This window comes from Phascolarctos cinereus, unplaced genomic scaffold (assembly GCF_003287225.1).
Source record: "Phascolarctos cinereus isolate Bilbo 61053 unplaced genomic scaffold, phaCin_HiC Scaffold_5;HRSCAF=322, whole genome shotgun sequence".
NCBI classification, from domain to species: Eukaryota; Metazoa; Chordata; class Mammalia; order Diprotodontia; family Phascolarctidae; genus Phascolarctos; species Phascolarctos cinereus.
In genome coordinates, this window is record NW_027555958.1 from 421966980 (window position 1) to 421988093 (window position 21114).

General features: G+C 36.1%; 1 pseudogene; it reads right to left on the reverse strand.

Annotated features, from left to right (window-relative positions):
* Positions 1-1813: 1813 nt before the first annotated feature.
* Positions 1814-19961, reverse strand: LOC110202733 (flavin-containing monooxygenase 5-like; annotated as a pseudogene).
* Between the last annotated feature and the right edge of the window lie 1153 nt (positions 19962-21114).

A 21114-nucleotide genomic window follows, 5' to 3' on the forward strand; every position in this document is an offset into this window, starting at 1 on the left:
GGATGGAAGCCAAATCACAGAGTTGAGGAGTGAATGAGTGTTGAGGAGGTAGAGACTATGATAGTAGTCTACTCTCTCCTGAACTTTGGATAGATTTGCAAAATACAAACTTGGCTCATTAAAGGTGTTTTTACTGTCTCAGGTCTTTTGAGGGAAAGAACATATCAAATCATATTCGTGATTCAAACATTTTAAGTTTTGTAACTGTAAATATAACAATACTCACCAGCTAATAATAGAATATGAGGCTGCTTAACTTTCTTTGCACTTAGTTCTTGCTTTTCTGGATCTTTCTGGGCTTCAACTGAAAACAAGGAAATTACACTAAATGGACTCAACTAGATGGCTCTTCTGGTCCCAGTGCTCTCCATGGCTAAATCTAGGAATCATGCTATGTTCTTGAACAGGAAGTAGTGATTACAGAGAGTCAGCATAGTCTAAATAAGAATAGGCCATGCCAGACTAAACTTATCATCTTTGTTTCTTTTTTATTATTTTTAAAATTTATTTATTTTTAGTTTTCAACATTCACTTCCACAAGATTTTGAGTTCCAAATTTTCACCCCATCTCACCCTTCCCCCCACCCCAAGATGGCATACTTAGCATCTGTTTTAACAGGATTGTTAGATGGGTAGATCTTGGAAATAATGTATTTTGACTTTATTGATACCTTTTTGTTGTTTACATTTAAATAATGTTATGATATATCCCCATAATACCCTCCATTACAACAACAACAAAAACAGTTGAGTGAAACTATCTAACACAGTGATCATTGTCTATCAGTGTATGTGACATTCAGTGTTAGTAAACCTTTTCTTTCCTTTCTCTCAGCCAAAAGGAGAAATGTATATTTCATTATCTATCCTTGGGAACCATATTGGTCATTGTATCTAATATGACTTCATTTGTCATTTAGTGGCGCTTTCAATTAAATTATTGTAGTCATTATGTATATTGTTCTAGTGCTTTTTTTCATTCATCATCACTTCAGATAGTTTCCCCTGTTTTTCCATTCCTCATATTTGCTGTTTCTTATAGTGCATTGTATTTCATTACATTCATATTGCACAATTTGTTCAGCCATTCCCCAATTGATGGATATCTGATTTCATACCAGTTCTTTTTTTTGCTACTGCAAGTGTGACTATATAAATACACGTACATACATATATAAATATATATCTATATATATTTATATATGTATATACACATACACGTGATTTTTCTGTCTCTAATCTCCATTGGAGTTTATGTGCAGTAGAAGGATCATTGAATCAAAGGATATTAATAGTTTAATAATTTTCACTTAATTCCAAATTGTTTTTTAGAATAGCTAGACCAATTCACATCTCCCCCAGCAAAGTGCATTTGTTTATTTGTCTTTCCATAGCTCTTGTCACAGTGTCTATTTTTATCTTTGCCAATTTTCTGAGTATGAACTAAACCTCAGAATTATCTTAATTTCAATTTCTTTTATTACTAGTAATTTGAATTATATTTTCATATAGATGTAGATGGTTTGAGAAATGGTTATTTATGTAGTAAGGCCACAGGTATATAGGGAATGGCTCTTAGTTGTATATATTTATATAAATTCTTCATATACTTTGGATTGCAGACTATTAGAGATATTTGATTCAAATACATTTTTTCCTAGTCAGCATTACTTCTTTGTAACATATTTGATAAAATATCTCAGGTTATCTTGGTTGTAAGTGTATACAAATGTGGACAAGACGTTGGCAAAGTTATATACAGACTCAGAACGGGTTGACCTAAAGAGAAGTGAATGATGGTCCCTCGTTGATATTAAAAGACAACTGGAGTGGAGTACTCAAGTATTTTTTTCCCGATAACTAGGATGGTGTCATAGATGGCATGCCTGTCACATTTGCAGATGATACAAAGCAAGGTGTGTAAGCTGACATGTTCGTTGTTAGAATCAAGATTCAAAAAGATCTTGATAGGCTCAAACATTGGGATGAGTGAAGTTCTGTGAAGTTAGGGATAAATATTATGGGGATCTTATAGGGAAATAGGGATAAATGTTATAATTTATGTGTGGGTTAAAAATCAAGTTCATAAGAAAAAGATGGAGGTGCAAATTATTATCAATTCATCTGAAAAACTTCTTTAGGTTTTAGTAGACCTTACTTAACATTCAGCAAATAAAAATATATATGCTAAAAGTTGTCCCAACCAAACTGTGGTTTTATCGGGCTGAACTTTTCACTAAAAGCTCAAATCATCAATTGTTTGTTTGCAACACACTCAATCTCATTTTTGCTTTCAAAGGTAGAACCAATGGTGGGTCCTCATAAATTTACTTCACTTATTTTTCCATTAACTATATGTCTTTTTCAGAATTTCTTGTCCTTTGTGTCTATATTCTCAAGGAGATATAGAAATAGATAGATAAATGGGTTCCCTCTAAAAAATCAAATGTGATCTTGTGTTTCATTAAGAAAGGAACAGTGTCCAGAACCAGGGAATGTAGAGTCCTGTTGTACTCTGACATGGTCAGATAATGTATAAAGTATTATGTTCAGGCCTGCGTGGCACATTTTAGAAAGAGCAGAGCCAGATGATGATATCTCTTTTTATTAATTTTATGCCACATGAGAATTAGTTAAAGGAACTGGGGATGCTTAGCCTGAAAAAAAAAAAAAGCTTAAAGGACAGCATTATTGGTCTAGATCAGGAGACTGTGAATTCAAGTCCATGAATTAAGTTTTTTTTTGAAGCTAAAATGTCAATATAATTCCTTTCCTTTGTAATCCTGTTTATTTTCATATTTAATAACTCTCTCCTGAGAGAGGGACTATAGGCTTCACCAGATTGTCAAAGGGGGCAATGACACAAAAATGGTTAAGAACTCCTGATTTAGATGATAAAATAATTATACCTTAATTATAAAAATAAGAAAAAAGAGAATACTAATACAGACACCTATATGCCAAAAAGACCTATAAAATGGAGGTTGGTCATTGCTGATCACTCGGGTCCTCAAGGGTTTGATGATGCCTTCTCTTTATGATGCCTTCTCTTTGGGTCAGGATGGCTCTCCTGGCCCCATTCCATTTCCCAGGTCCCTGTAGTCAGTACTGGTATGGAGTGCAAGGACCAAAGAAAACTTCAAAGGCCAGCCTGGGATCCCAGAGAAAGAGGGACAGGAGGTTGGGTTTCACTTTTATTTCAGAGGCAATTTGATCCATGTAATCAACGAAATGAACTCATCGTATATCACGTGGGCTTTTCAGAAACCTGGAGCCAAAAGGGAAAAAGGAGAAAATCTAAGTCAGAATCTATTCTCTGTTCAAGGCATCTTCCAAGGACAATTTCCAAGTGCATTATGTTGGTTATTTGGGAAGGTCTCAAAGAAGAACTAATATAAATGAAGGCCATTGTAGGTGACTCTAAATTGTTTGATGTTAAGGTGACTGTAATATTTAGAGCCTATAGTCCTTTGTGTCTGTTCACAATGACCATTTTTTCTCCTCTATCTTTGCTAGAGCTAGGTGAAAATTGCAGGCAAGTTTAGGCAGATTATTTTAAACACGTATTTTTTGTTTATTTTATAGAAAATTTTATTGTGTCCTGCAATTGGTGGTCACTACATAAAGTTGTTCTGAAATCTAGGGCTAAGCTTAATAATTAAAATATGACCCAAAAAATTAATTTCATAGATGACATAGATTTCCTTATTGCATCCATGAAATGTATTTGATATTCCATTTGCTTCATGCAATGTCAAGAGATTTAAAGAAAGGTTCACCCCCAATTCATTGAGTGGACCACCCATGGCAGATTTACAGGAGAATATTGCTAAGTCACATAATAGTCACATAGAATGAACAGGCACAGATGACTTACGATCTGTATTATTGGAGGAAAGATTGGTGAGATTGTACTTCTATCGATATATTGAAATTACAAAGATTGAAGTAGTGAAAAAATAGGCAGTTAGGTGGTACAGTTGATAGAGTGCTGGGTCTGAAGGCAGGAAGACCTGAGTTTAAATCTGGCTGCAGGACACTTAATAGCTATGTGGCCATGGACAAATCACTTAACTTCTGCCTTGTTTTCCTCACCTATAAAGTGGAGATAATTAAATCATTTATATCCTAGGGTTGTTAGCATTAATATGAGATATTTGTAAAGTGTTTTGTAAACTTTAAAGCACTATAGGAATTATCATTATAGGAATTATAGGAATATCATATTATAGGAATTATGGGAATATCATATTATCATTATAATAATAATTATTATTATCACCTTTAATATCACTGTCATCATCATCATCATCATCATCATTATCATCATCATCACTATTAATCTCTCCCCTTTAGGCCAAAGTCATTGGTTGGCCAAATTCTTCAAGAGTAGAAAATATGCTCCAAATATGACCCATCTCATTCAGTATAATTCTGAATCTGTACCTTATTCTGATGTTTGAGAATTGTTCTCCGTCAAGATTGAACCCAATTACAACTTTTGATCTCACTCCAAGAATTTAGTCAACTCATTTCTCTGGTTCTTTTGTCCTTCATAGGATGAATAAATGGGGTAGACCTACTATTATTTCATTGCTTCCTTGATAGGCTTCATCATAAGAATACAGTATGACCGGGAAATGGGCACATAACCTTGCCTTTTACAAGGGCAGCTAACAACTCCAGATAACCAGACACCCTCTGAATGTTCAATAGAAAATAACTGATGATAATGCTGAAAGTAAGGTCAAATTCAATTCAATTTAATTCATCAAATATATGTTGAGTACCTATGAAGAGCAAGGCACTATTATTTAAATTAGGGCTTCTTAAACTTACTAGTGACCCCTTTTAGTCTTTTGCAGTGCTCATTGGTGTTGCAAGGCTTGAGGGCATGTGCAATGCAAAGTGCGCATGCTTTGTGTTCAGAACCAAGGCTGCAGTGAAGTTGCTCGATGCAACACGGGCAAGTGCTGCCAGAAACATCTTGGATTCATTACATGTTTGATTTTTAATTAATTTTTGGTCATTGCACATTCAAAAACCTTTTACTGTTGCCAAATTTTTTGTGACCTCATATGGGGTTGTAACTCACAGTTTAAGAAGCATTAATCTAGACCCAGATTCCATGCTGAAAAAAATATAAATGATACTTAATGGGTTAATAGTTCAACCTAAACAAGTTGAATTATCCTTCATCAACAGTCAAGTTTCTTACTGATTTTCAATTTTGTCTCGTATCTGTTTGATTTCAGCCATCATGTCACTTGCTGAAGGCAATTTGTTCAGCCCTAGGAAAGAAAATCCAGAATTTGAGCAGGACTGTCTGAAGAAGAAAACTAAATGGAAAGAATGGTTTTTAGGAAGAAATTGTTGGGTCTACAGGTGGACTCCCTAAAATTCAAAACCAAAGCCCTAATGTGGGAAATCTTGGTGAAGGGTAGGCTTGATTTTCTCTAGTTGTCAAGGCAGGAAGAGAAGCTACTCTCTTCATAATATCTAGCAGATCACTTGAATTTTCTTCAAACAATAAATATTTGAATTGGAATTGGCTTTGGAGATCAGCTAGTTTGGTTTTCTTATTCTACAGAAAATGAAAGTGAGGCTTGTTCAAGGGTACATAGTTAGTTCCCTGAGTTAGGACAAGAGTCTCTAGCTTCTAAAGATCTTTCCATTATTTTGATGGTACATCTCTGGAATATAAAATGTTTACTCTGGAATCTCCTTTTTACTCCTGAGGGTCATTTTTTTTTCCACCCTGAAACTTTAAGAGCAGTGGTTCACATAACATTGTGTAGTCTACTTCTAAGGGATCCTGTGATGTCATGAGGCCCACCACTGGCTTCACTTTGAAAAAAAAAGCATCCCCCCAAAATAACCAAATCAACAAACCCCAAACATGAAGAGCTTTCCATAGTCCTTAGGACAATTCAAACAATACTCTAATACTCACTTTGTCTCCAAGAGAGATGCAGTGACACTATTGAGTAAACTGATAATGTTGTCTCTCCAAAGGATATTCAATTTTAATTAAGGGATCTTAGAGAATGAAAATTCTTAGAAGAATTTCTCTAATGGTGTAACTTGGGGCACTTTGATAAACTGATGTCAAAGATGTTTTGGGCATGGCGCTATCCTCCCTTCTTATCATATCACATATTTGGCTCACTATTTTGTCTGCAGGTAAAAACCAGCCTTTTACATACCCTTGAATACACGCGTAGCCCACCGGCTCTGGAGTTCTGATACAGGAAGGGTAGCTCCGATTGGTTGAACAATGCCAGTGAAAGCTAGAGTTGGCTTTTCAAGTTGAGGAGGAAATACAAATTTAAACTTGGAACACTGGCTGTCAAGAACTTCTGAGCTGCCTTCTAAGAAAGAGAAATTGAAAGTATGTCCTGTGGCAAAGATAACAACATCAATACATGCTTGAGAACCATCCTCAAAGATGACAGCACTTTCAGTGAATTCCTTCACATTTGGTTTTACTTGTAGCCTTCCAGTAATGATGTGATTGGGCAATTCATTGCTCAGGATAGCTTGATGGCTCAGAAACCTTTGGGATGAAGAAGGAAATCCAAACAAGTGAGTATTAACATTCTTTTTGAGGGTGAGTTAATTACAAATTTCAAGGAAAAAATATAATTTGTCAGATTCTGTTTAGAATTTTTCAGCCCTTACATAGGGAATGGAAGTAGTTCTTCACTCTTAGAATAACTTTATGTATGTAATGCTATGTACAGATCAATCAATTCATTTTCTCAGCTTAGATTATACATAGAGAATAGATTCCATAGGCTTGAACTATGTAGTACAAAGGTGTACCCAGTGGCACATGGTTATTTGCTAGCTCTATGATAATATCTGTGTATATATGAAAAAAATTGGTAGTGATAGTGTCCAATGGGAATCAAGAAGAATAATTTGTATTCTCATTCCTGTTTCACTTTTTTAAATTTTTAAATTTTTTTATTAATTTATTTTTAGTTTTCAACAATCACTTCCATATCCTTTTGAGTTTTAAATTTTTTTCTCCCTCCCACCCTATGACCCTCCCCAAGACAGCGTGCAATCTGATATAGGCTCTATATATACTTTCCTATTAAACATATTTTCATGTTAGACATGTTGTAAAGAATTAGAACCAATAGGAGGAACTGCAATAAAGAGGAAACAAAACAAAACAGAAGGAAAAAAATTGAAAATAGTATGCTTCAATCTGCATTAAAACTCCGTTCTTTCTCTGGATGTGGATAGCGTTTTCCATCATGAGTCTTTTTGAGATCCTTGCATTGCTGAGAAGTGCTAAGTCTATCAAAGTTAGTCATTGTACAACGCGGCTGTTATTGTGTACAACATTCTCCTGGTTCTTCTCACTTCACTCAGCATCAGTCCATAAAAGTCTTTCCAGGTTTTCCTGAATTCTGTCCGTTCATCATTTCTTATAGCAGAATAGTATTCCATCACATTCATATACCACAACTTGTTCAGCCATTCCCCAATTGAGGAACATCCCCTCAATTTCCAATTCTTTGCCACCACAGAAAGAGCTGCTATAAATATTTTTGTACATGTGGGTCCTTTTCCCATTTTATGATCTCTTTGGGGTACAGCCCTAGAAGTGCTATTGTTGGGTCAAAGGGTATGCACATTTTTATAGCCCTTTGGGCATAGTTCCAAATTGCTCTCCAAGGTGGTTGGATCAGTTCACACCTCCATCAACAATGCATTAGTGTTCTAATTTTCCCACATCTTCTCCAACCTTCATTATTTTCTTGTTTTGTCATGTTGGCCAATCTGAGAGGTGTGATGTGGTACCTCAGAGTCATTTTGATTTGCATTTCTTTAATCAACAGTGATTTAGAGCATTTTTTTCATATGACTATAGAGGGCTTTAATTTCTTCATCTGAGAACTGCCGATTTATATCCTTTGACCACTTATCAATTGGTGAATGATTTGTATTCTTATAAATTTGACTTAGTTCTCTATGTATTTTAGAAATAAGTCCCTTATCAGAGACACTGGTTGTAAAAATTCTTTCCCAGTTTTCTGCTTTCCTCCTAATCTTGGTTGCATTGGCTTTGTTTGTGCAAAAACTTTTCAATTTAACATAATCAAAATTATCCATTTTGCATTTCATAATGTTCTCTATCTCCTGTTTGGTTATAAATTCTTTTGTTCTCCATAAATCTGACAATTCCTGTTTCATTTTGACAACTTGTTCAGTCAAAGAATTTTATAACCTTGAAACTGGTCCAAACCTGTGGTTCCCCTCCAACCTGACTGTTCCTTCTAAGTTATTTTGCTGAATCTTTATCCAGGTTACACCCACTTACTGTAGGTGTCCCTCAAGACTTTGTTTATACTCTTTTTGTGCTGTGTACTTTTTTGCTTGGTGATCTCATCTCTCCCTCAACCTCAGTTTCCTCATCTATAAAATGAGGGTGTTAAAAGCACCTATCTTCTAGAGCTATTGTGGAGATTAAATGAGACGATATTTGTAAAGTGCTTTGCAAACCTTGAAATACTATATAAATGGTAGCAAAGAAGAAAAAAAATCCATTCCTAACCTCTCTCCTGGACTCCAGTATCATATCTTCATCTGCCTTTTGGATATCTCAAATCAGACATTTCATAGATAACTTAAAAAACTTACTATGTCCAAACTAAACATATATTGCCTTCCCCCAACTTTCCCTTTTCCTAATTTTCCTATTACTGTTGAGGGCATGACCATCTTATCAGTCACTCAGGTTGACAATGTAGGCATTGTCCTCAATTCCTCCCTCTCACAACCCCAGTACCTGATCTGTTAAAAAGTTCCAGTGATTCTACTTTTGTAACATTTCTCATCTAAACCTCCTTCTCTCTTCTGACATTGTTATCACATTAGTTTAGGTTCTGCTTAATTCATGTTTGTACTATTTTCAATAACTTGCTGATGAGTCTTCCAGTTTTAGGTTTCTTCCATTCCTGTGTATCCTTTTTATACTAATTGTGATGTAGCCATATTATTGCGTTCATTATGAATGTAATATTTATGGATTTGAAAAAGCTTTTTTTTTTTTAATTAAAAAAGTCAAAAAGTAGGCCCCAAAGGGAAAAAATGGATGCTATGGTTGGATATTGTAGACAGATTTAGGCTAGATAGAGGGGAAAACTTCTTAATATTTAAAGCTATCAAAAATGGAATGGTTTGAGTTGGGAAGTTTCTGGTTTCTCACTAGAGTGCTTTAGAGACTATCTACTTGGTTGTATTTTACATGGTATTCTGTTTCAAGTATGGGTTACTAGATACTGGTTGTATTTATTATATCTACCAATAGTTTCTAGTATCAATCGATAATAGATCTATCTAATATATCTTCCCTTTAACTTTGAGATTCTGTGAGTCTTCAGTTAATCAATGACTATTTCTAGCCTCCACCATTTTTTTCCCTGAGAAGCAATTTTTCTAAGTGTAAAGTAGTAATTACTTTTATTTCTCCTAAAAATGCTTCTAAATTATATGATAACATGGAGAGAACACATGTGATCTAGGCAATAGGCACCATCTTCTAAGAAATTAATTTCTTCTTTTTTGGTAGCAACTAGCTGTGACTACCTAGGGACTCATGAGGGAAGAACATATGGTGTGCATCCCTAAACAATTTGGTGACTGTAAAATTAGCAAAATGTTCTCACTCCATGATCCCTGGTAGACTGTGTAGTTTTAATCCACCTCTAAGGTTGTTAATGGACTTGCTGACTCCAGTAACCAAAGGGAAATCTTTTTAAAAAATTTTTTTTTCAATCATACCTATGTTTAGGCTGTAGACCATAAACATCATGGTTAAACCGTGCATTCAATTTATTCTCTGCCCACTTATTGATCATGGAAGTTGTTAGCATTCTATTCATGATACTATGAAAACGAGTGAAGAGTACAGTGTCCATGGAATTTCCATTATCCCAAACACGGTTCCATATCCATGCTCCTCTCCTTGTACTGAGGAAAACCTAGAAGACAGAGATGTGGTTACAAAATATTTCTGTTTCAATGTTATATTACCATTTCAGACAGTTTTTTCAGCTAATGGAGAACCATAGTTCTTATCTCACCTCTTCATTCTCAAGTCTCCCACCAGCTCCTTTCATAAAAATTTATTTAAACTCTATACATCTCCTTAGTTTGTCCTTATCCTCCATTTTAATAATAATAATAATAATAATAATAAATAAAATAATACTAGTGATGATAACTTGTATTTCAAAATATTATCTTATTTTATCCTCACAATAGCCCTAGTAGGGAGGTGCTATTATTACTCCCATTTTATGAATGAAGAAACTGAGGTAATATAAGTATATAAGGATGAATTTGAACGTAGGTATTCCTGACTCCTAGGATCAACTAGGTGGCACAGTAGATTGAGCGCTGGTCCTGGAGTCAGGAAGACTTGAGTTCAAATCTGACCTCAAACATTTATTAGCTATGTGACCCTGGGCAAGTCACTTAACCCTGTTTGCCTCAGTTTTCTCATCTGTAAAAATGAACTGGAGAAGGAAATGGTAAATCACTCCAGTATCTTTGCCAAGAAAATCCCAAAAGGGGTCAGGAAGAGAAGGGTACAACCGAAAATGACTAAAATTTCCTGACTCCAGATTCAGTACTTCATATGCTGGCTCACCTAGCTGCCACTAGGGGTAGCTCTAACAAGAGTAAGAGATGATTGGAAAGCTATTCCTCCAGTCTAAGAAAAATCATAACATGTGACTCTACTCAGTGACTATACCTGTTAGATTAAAAGCTTCCTGAGAAGACGGATTTTTATTTATTTTTGTGTTCCTAGCCCCTCTAGCCAAAAGGTTTGCAGGTACTTTAATGGATCCTTGATCTAATTGCTGTAGGGATTTCCCTTCAATGGGGGGCAAATTACATCTGTATTTTCTCATCTGTATTGTCTCATCCCATGCCACCCTTGTCCTTGTCCTCCCATGGATCCCTCATTGAGGCTCTATCTAATGTACTGGATACCTTCCTCCAGGTCCTTAACATTTCGTGCAAGCCAGGGCATCCTTTGGCATTTTCATCCATTAGCATTTGCTGTCCTTAAATAAGGACTCTACTTCCTCCTCTTGAACATGTATTTGACAAATTATATCTTTTTATGTTACCTCTTGCATTGTTACCTCATTGCTGAATAATGTGTTATAACATATAATTATATAATGTCATTATATATCTCTATACAATATATAATTATATGATGTTACATTATATATACATATCTATGTATCATGTGATTATATGATATTGTATGATGTATACACTATATATAAAACTATACATACATCTGTTCATATATATGCACATGTACATACATACGTATATAGTGGCACATATTTATCAAATGTGACAGTCCACTTATGTCCACCATGTATCTATCTCCTTTGCCTTTTGGGATACATGAAGCTTTGAATCTTCAGGCATAGTAGTGTTTTATGATTCACAGCCATATAGTATCTTCTGGAGAATATTGGTGTTGAAAAAGATGGATTTGGGATTGAAAGAGGTGCTTTGGGATTATTTGTAATTCTCCAATGGAATCCAACCCAATCTATACTTTCAGTTCTGGGTCCAGTTCATTGTCTCTTGCTGTTGCCTGTCTAAGATATATGTGCTGATAGACTAACTTAATGGAATGCCTAACCAAAGACATATAACCTGGACAACAGATATTCTTTACCCATTTGTTTTTTCTACAAGTATTATGAAGTCACTCTATGATGGACATCTATGAATTTTATTGAGAAAGAAAACAAAAGAAAACAAAAGAATGTCATTGAAGTATCTTTTAAAAAAAGTATAAGAAAACAGAAAGGCCAAAAAAAGTGCAGAGTCAGGACAGCTTTGAAAACTACAAGTTATTTTAAATACTTTAGAAAAAGAAAATCCAACTGCACATAATGTAGCTCTTTGTTTCATGTACAATCCCCTTTTTCTTTTCTACTGATTATTTGGAAACACACTCATTTTATTTGATGCTTGTTAAGAATAAAAATAAATTTAAAAAAGAGAAGGCCCTGCAGTATTTCAGAGTTTGATAAAATCAGCACAATGTTGTCTACAAAAAAAAGAAGCATATGAATGATCTCTTCATTTATAAGGAAGTTGGCTTCAATCTGAACACTGTGTTAACATCTCCCAGGACATTGGAAATAATCTTCAGTAAATATGTGTCTCCCCATTTAAGGCGTACATGATATTGATAATTAGAATATAATTGAAAAGGGTAAATTGTGTATTTATATCTATTAAGGAATCTCATATAAAATTGCATTCCTGGGAGACACTTTGTTGGAAGAAAAATTTTAAGGAAATTTTATCTTTCTACTGAGTCTAATGCTTTTAAAATAATCAACAAAAGTAACTACTTCATAGGTTTCAGGAAATTGTGAAACGGAGAAGATATGCTGTACAATGGAAAACTGGAAAAGCTGTCTGAATCCAAACGTATTGGTTCTACTGTCACTGATGATCAAAGATGACCAGGCTATAGAAACACCACCAAATTGGTTCCATTTTGCTAATTTGGTTTCCTCTTTCTGGTTTCATCTACACATTTTCTTGAGATGATCTGGCTCAATTGTATGTTATGCCTAGCTTTCTCCAAACTCCTTTTCCTCTATCCCATTCTTCCATTATTTTGTACCACAATGTGGCTCAATATCTTCCACCATACTCCTCCCTAACATTTGGTAAATAAATTCATTTTGTAAACTATTGCTTTCCTTGCCTAACATGTTTCTCTGTTTGGTTAGGAGATCATGTTTACTGGCTGAGATGGTCTGAATTCTTTTGGCCTATGCATTGTTTATTGCTTCATATTGTGAAATTTCTATGGGAAATGTTGACAATCTGAATGGATGTATTTTCCTTTCTCTGTTTTTAAATTTTCAACACTAATAATGAAATGAGACAATATTTATAAAGCACTAGAACAGTTCCTGACATATAGCAGGTGCTTAATAGATGCTTATTCCCTAATAACTTATTTAAATAGGTCATATTAGGGCTATTATAATTATAAGCAATATCTTCTCATCTTTATGCTTTTAAGTCAATTTTTTTTAAAAAAAATCTTTCCTCTAGGTAGCAGGCAGTGAGACTGTACAGTTAACCAACTGTTTTTTGATGTCAAGATATAGAGTCACATCTTAGACATAAGTTAGGTTCTAAAGTTGAGATGGAGGGCAAAAATCATCATCAAAATGACACTTTCTTAATTCTGTTTAATCATTCATAAAGTACAGTAGATAAGGGAAATTGGCATGCTATTAGATTTAGGATAAGGATTAACTCTAGGGGTTGAATAGTTTGGTCGGGGTGTTAGTCAGGGTTGAGCATGAGGTGCTCTGCTTATCCCTTTCCCAACCTTCTTCCATCTTTCCCTTCATCTGCCCTCCAGGCTTCCTGGGATTGAACTGAGAAGTGGACAGTGAGATTTGAGGGGGTAAAAAGAATATTGAGTTGGAGGGCAGAGTCAGATTTCTCATCTGTCTCAGAATTACTCCAGTACGTTATTTAAACTATTGTATTCTCTCTATCACTGTCTCTCTTTATGATATCTCTCTGTCTCTATCTATCTCTTTCTCCTCTACCCTCAAACACATATAGTTCAATTCACACAAGTTAAATACATATCTTATGTTATTCCATTATAGTAAATCTCAAAAAACTGACCCATCATATTATTCTTACTATATTTCTCTTCTCCAAATAAAATAGGGAAGAAAAATTCCATAGATGGTTAAAATTACTTTAAGTTATTGGGAATCCTACCTCATGTTTACCAAATCTTACCTGAGGAAACAGGTGAAGTAGCAGCCTAAACTGGGGTAACATTTATTACTTAGTAATGGATAGAAGGTTCGATATACTTAGCATATCAGGGATGGTGATGGGTGGGTTCCAAAGCAAAGAGTAATTTTTTAAAGCCAAACCTGTTTTGCCACACAAGTGAGCTCACTTGCCACATCTGCTCCAGAATTTCCAGTGCCAACCACAAGGACTTTCTTCCCTAAAAACTTCTCAGGGCTTTTATACTTCCAACTGTGAAAATAAAGGCCTTTGAAGTTTGTGATGCCTGTGAGGAAAGAACACCAAGATGCTTAGCATCTGGCCTCAACAGTGGAATCAGAAGGGTTTTATCTTTGGTAATCTCTTGCTATGTGTTTTCTCTTCTTTTAATAGCTAGCATTTAGACAGTGTTATGGTTTGCAAAGGTTTGTTTTATAAATACATATAACTAACTTTGCCCTCACAGCCACCCTGGAAGGCATGATTATATCCTTATTTTACAGATGAAGAAATGGATTCACAGAGAAGTTAAGTGACTTACCCAGGATCACACAGTCACTAAGTCTCTGAAGCAAGATTTGAACTCCATACTACCTGTCTCCCAGTCTAACACTTTATTCACTGTGCCACTTAGCTGCTTCTATGTGCTTTCCAAAATGTATTTCTTAACTAAATGTTTAAATAGAACTTCCTGTTGGTTTTTGATTACCCATGCAATTTTATGTCCACTTAGCTTCATATTTCAACCAGATGTCCACTCAAGCCATCTTCCCATCTTTCCTGTCACTATTGCCCCACTTCTCTCCACTTAGAACAGTAGCCTTCTTTGGGCCAGACATCCAGAAGCCAGGCTCCCAGTCTTTGGGGAAATTAGTCCACTTGACTTTGGGAGCCTTGCCCTGGGAATGAGCTATCTTGATTGGTGACTGTGTATAATTTACCTACTCTATCGTACCTAGCTGGCCCAAGGTCAGAGCATGCTGTACATCCCATCTAGCCACCCACCCAGGCCATCTTGCTGTCTGCCCTACCACTGCAACAGTCTTCCCTCCACAGCCCCGAAAATATATACATATATCCAGATTTATTCTTGCTTTGGGCTCAAAAATAAAATCAATAATATTGCTCTGGAATGGGCATGCCAGTTGACTGTTCTATGGATTAACTCACCTTCTCTGTAGTCCCTCTCCCAGTCAGCAGTGTTCTATATCATCCTATCTTTCCCTATTAGAATGTAGTTTCCTTTACATCAAGGGCTGTCTCACTTTTTTGCTTATGTATCCTCAGTGCTTATCATAGTGCTTGGCGCAGAAAATAGGTTTAATAAGCGTTTATTCATTCAGAAAAGAAACAAGATATAGTCAACCTGGCCATTGTCAAAGCTCAGTGACACAGCTTGTATACAAACAAAGTGTAATTATTTCTTTAAAAAAAAATCTTATAACAATTCTCTCATTTTCAACCCACATGTTACTTAACATTAAGGAAAATCTCAACACAAGGTTTCTAATATCAGTGATTTCCATTAGAATGCCAAAGAAAGCATTTGATGAATGGATTGCTATGCTGTGTTTCAGCTGTCTTTGGAGTCCATTTTCTTACTATAAAGTAACATCAGAGAAAGACCATATTTTTGTACCAATGGACTTGAAAATAACTTTTCCTGGAACTTTGGATAATGATGAACCATCAGTTTTGCCAAGAAGATTCTAAGAAGAATTGTAGAAGTTGAAACAACAACTTGAAGGCAAAAGCAGTTATAATTCAACAATACATAAAAACTCCAACTCTGATTTTTTTTTTTAGAATAGATAAGAATTGTATCTCTAGGTATGGCTATCTAGGTATCAGTCTTATAAGGGAGAACTGCCTCCCTGAATCCTATGGAGGAAGTTGGGAAATACTGCTCTGGAGGTATTAAGTCTAGGCATATTGGCAGCTTTGTTCACATCTTGCTTTTCAATCTCGTATTTCAATACGAAGGGATTAGGGGAAAAGTTAGGTATGTATTACTTTTCAGAAACCCATTTAAGTGGATTTATAATCTCATCAGGGTGATTATTCCCTCTGATGATCACAGTCCATCCATGCCTGCCCATCCTGATCTTCTTTTGACCGTATCTTCATATAAGACCACCACAGAGCACCCACCCAAGTTGCAGTTGAGTGGCACAGTCAAGAGAACACAGTATTTGGAGTCAGTTATTGATGGTCATTTCTAAAAGCCAATGCTCTTCTGAATTATCTCTAGCTTCAGAGCTAAGCAAGGGGGCCTCAAACACTTGTCAGTCACTCCTGAGTCATAGGCTGACTTTAGAGTCGTTGAGAACTAGTACTATTTCATTATTTTAAATTATCAACAAGGAAAACTGACTAATTTCTTGGCCATTCTTTTGACAATATAGTATATTTCTCTTGAAATATGACAATTTTCCTTGTCCTTCTGTGTTACTTAGCTGGAAAGTTCTCTAATGGAAAATAGGGATCATTATAATAGCCACTGCAAACCATGATGGCATCAAAGATGTAGGATTCCTGCTTCCCATTGGCATCTAGTACAATATCCCATTGGCCAGTGGAAGAGAAATCAGAGCGCTTCCTCACACTGCATACCTTTGACTGGGAACAAATGGACAAACACAGGTCATTTTGCCCTCTGTCTTCAGCTTCCATCCTTTTGCAGAATGCCAGATCTCAATCTAGTAGATCATTGTTTTTGCAACCTGAAAAGCTTCATTGCCTACATGAGGCTCTGGTAACTGCACTCTCTACTGGAAACTAATTTCCCTGAATTGTTGAGGGCTTGCACTGATGGGTTTGAGGATTTAGGCCAGGCTGGGTTTTACTTCCAGCCTGTTCTAAAATCTAAGAGCCACGTAAGTCAGAACATAGGCTCTCCGACCCCTCCCCTGTGCTGCCTTTCCCTTGAGAACAGAAGGGCCTTGAAAGGTAATTGGGAAGCGAGGAGATGACTCTGGAGGGACTCCCCCAAGTTACGGTTCCCATGAGAAAAATTATTGTTGATACTTCTGCCTTTTCCACTCTGGGTGCTGTTCCCGTGAGTGGGGTATAAATATCTTAACTCTCAGATCAATAAACGGAGCTTGTTCATAACTTGCTACCCCCTGTCCACATGATTTCTTTCTCTCTCTCTCCCTCTCTCTCTTTTTCACCTCACTGGAAGTTAAACACAGTAGTGGACGCAGGCATCTGCTACACTGAACAAAAAAAATAGCACCTGGTTTGTTGTTAACCTGTGTTAACCCACATCAAGACAACAATGAATCTGAACTCAAAGTCTCTCTGTTTAAAATTCTAGCTATGCAACTATCTTTTTCCCGAAGAAATGCAGAAGAAAACTCTTTGCATTCTTTGTAAGATGCTAATGGGAGAGTCTCAGCTTTAATACTTTGTAGAAAATCAGATGTTTTTCAAAGATGAACTGAACCTGGGCATCTCTTTCTATTCAATTGCGTGGGCTTTGTCCATATGCAATCTGCTTGAAATCTGGCTATTCTTTCCTTACTTACCAGGAAGTGGATGTACTTCAGAAGATCAAGTGCTTGACATACATCCCAAGATACTTCATAATTTTGGAATTATGCAAGTAATTGGGGTAATGATCAGGAAAAGGATAATCACTATACGCTGTCATCTCCTTGGAAGTGATGCAAGTCCCTGACTTGTAGACACTGTAGGGCCTTCCAGGTTCATAGTTTTCCTATGGATAACAGAGGACTTCATTGTATCAATAAAAAAAACAAGGTCCATGCCTAATGAAGGATGTTTTAGATATGGCAAAATTGAGGCTTCCAGGTTTACTGCTAAAAGAGAAGAGTCCTTTGGGGAAGCAATTGAAAAATATGTTATTAATTCACTGAACTTATTTGAGATTTTGGTTCAGTTTCCCCATAATTAGAAATGTGTCTTAAGGAATAATGCTATACAGGAGAATCTGGGTGACACAGTGGATAGAGGCCTAGCCTTTGAATCAGTATAACCTAATTTGGAATCTTTCCTCTGACCTATACTGGCTGTATGGCTCTCACTTCACACTAGCCCAGGCATTTCTCTAAGACCATTAATTGAAGTTGCCTATTTGTATTGGTAGAGTGAGCTTCCTCCACATGAGCTCCCAACTCTGACAAAATCACAATAACTAGAACCTGCTGAAGAGTATGGCTATTAATTGCAAAGCAACTGTTTCTAAGAGCATCTCTGATTTCCATAGCACAGTTTTATATACTTTATTCACCATGAACTTACATATCTATCTAGACAATGGGAGATTGATTCTACTTTCCATCTGAGTCAGTGCTGTGAATCTGTTTCATATGGTAGGAGGGCAATAGCTAATGGATTCAGAGACTGAATCAATAATTTTTTTTTCTAAAGGTACTCTGTAGTTCTATGGGCATCTAGGTAGCACAATGGATAGAATGCCAGGCCTGAAGTTAGGAAGACTCATCTTCCTTAGTTCAAATCTGGTCTCAGATACTTATTAGCTGTGTGACCCTGGGCAAGTCACTTAACACTGTTTGCCTCAGTTTCCTCATATGTGAAATGAGCTGAAGAAGGAAATGACAAACCATTCTAGTGTCTTTGCCAAGAAAACTCCAAATGGGGTTATGAAGAGTTGGATATGACTGAAGAGACTGAGCAACACACATTCTAGCAAAAGGGCAAAATGGTTATTTTTTTAAAGTTTATTGATGACTGTTTTTCTTCAACCTTCTCCTATGTTACTCTCCCACAATGACCCTGTGCTTTAAAACAGATAGGGAATTCATATAATTTGAACTATTCAACAATAGAATAGGCTAAATCAAGATACAGTGGATTCTCTTTACTAGAGGTTCTTACGCCAAGGCTGGAAGATCTCTTCTCTATGAATGTTGAAGAGATTTTCCACGGTGTGTATTGGAGAAGAGGGCCTCTGAGGTCCCTTTCAACTCTGAGCTTCTTTCATATTAATCAGATGATTTTTTCTTCCACATAGCCTTTCTGAATCTGAACCTTTGTTCTTGTTTACCCTATCTGGAACGTCTCCTTGACTATTTCTATTTAACACATCCCCATTCTTCTAGTCCCAATCCAAATCTTTATCCTCAATGAAGTCTTTCTTCACTGTCATAGCCTGTGGTGAGTTGAACACCTCCTACTGCCAAATTCTCATAGAACACATTGTGTATACTGTTCATTATGACTTATAGTAAATACGTTTTTTCTCTTTTTGGTCCAGACCTGTGATTTTATTAGTGTGGAGAAATACTGATGTGGAAACTCCCTTTACCAATGTAGCTCAATGACATATCTGTTGGTTTTTAATAGTGGTCTGGAGGCATTGAGAGGTCATGACTTGCTCAAGGTCATGGACCTATAATGTCAGTGTAAGAACTTGAATTTGGGTCTTTCTGACTCTAAGGCTGGCCTTCTTTTTACTGCGCCATACTGCCCTCACAATGTATTCACATTTACCTTGCATAAGTATATGTACTGCTTCATTAGCTAGAGTGTAATTCCTTTAAATGGACGTTTTTATTCTCATGACCTACTAGAGTATAGACCTAGGGAGAGGGTTAGGGTTAGAAGAATTTTCAAAACAGCACAAACATTTAAAGAATTCTTTTTCTGAATTTTATAATCCAGCACTAAAGGCATAGTAGCATCTTGGAAAGGATGCTGGATTTAGCAGTTTGACTCTGCTACTTTAATAAGCAAGTCACTAACCCTCTTTGAGACTTAAATTCCTCACTCATAAAATGGTGGGTATGAGATGACTTCCAAGTTCCCTTCTAATTCTGTCTATGGCTCTAGGACTGTCTGGCTGTTGTCCTGGGTGACAAAAAATTGGTGCCAACTTTATCTACCATTTTTTGATTCTTTTGAGGATTCATGATGTCTTTGCTGTGAATATCCTCTGCCCTGATTCACATCAAGACTCCCACCATCACCAAGATCAGCAGAAAATTTGAACTTACTTCATATCTCCAGAGTCCTCCAATGTCATGACTTCCTTCAAAGCAAGTGGGTTCCAGTCCTTCTTCCAGACAGACTTTAATGGCACCCAGTCCACTGACTCCAGCTCCAATCACTGCAATTCTTTTTGCTGGCATGATTTCTTGGAGAAGGAAGAATGTCAAAGAGGTCTTTTAGCTCTGCCTTTGAAGATAAACATAGGATTTTATTCTCATGCCCTTTATTCTGTTTTAGAATCAACTTTAGTGATTCTAAGTTCCTTAATTCCAGCTTTAATTCTTCTAATGCTCTCTGGATAGATAAGAAGGCTCTGTGGAATCTTGCAACAAGTTATGAGAACTTTGAAAATTCTACTTTTAGGTGTTTCAACTTCTACCTCAGTGAACTAAAAGCAGAAAGGAGAATTTTCAGAAGGAGGAGTTTCAGGCACAAAATGCTCAAAGTATTGGGATTTTTGAACAATCCTTCTCAAACAAATGGTTAGTGACTTTCTGAGGAACTGTTGCCCTCAGAGGCCTAACCTAATGGTTTTGTAATTATTGATAGGGCTGCTAGAAAATGCTTGATTTGATTGATATAGATATAGCTTTATGAATATACATAATTTTTTTGGCCTTCTGGTCAAAAACATTCTGTCCAACTAAAATGACTGCTATTATTTCAGTTTGATTTTTCTTTCTTATTCTGACTCTTTAAGGAGGGTCAATTTAATCTGGCTCCTTATTTTCTAAACCAACCTACCTTACATACTATCAAGATTTGCTAAGTCTTGGTTAAAAACAAATAACAAGCCCCTTCTTTTCCACTGTCTTTCTGCATTCCTGTTGGCCCACTACTTTATACCTCACTCACTTTTTTTGCCATAATCATGGGTTTGACATTGATCTCTCCATTCCCTTTAATCTTAGTGCCTTCCTTCTAAAATTATGTCTAATCTACCTTATGTATTTATATATATTGCTTGTACACAGTTGTTTGCATGTTATTCCTCCTCAATTAGACTGTAGGCAACTTGAGAGAAAGATTATTATTTATTCACTTGCATCTATTCATTCATTCATTCATTCATGTATCTATCTACTATCTGTCTGTATATACATCTATCTACCTATCCATCCAGCTGTCTGTATCTCTATCTATCCATCCATCCATCCATCCATCTATCCATCTATCCATAAAGCTATCTAGTTGTCTGTTTATTTGTATCTATCTATCTATCTATCTATCTATCTATCTATCTATCTATCTATCTATCTGTCTGTCTGTCTGTCTGTCTGTCTGTCTGTCTGT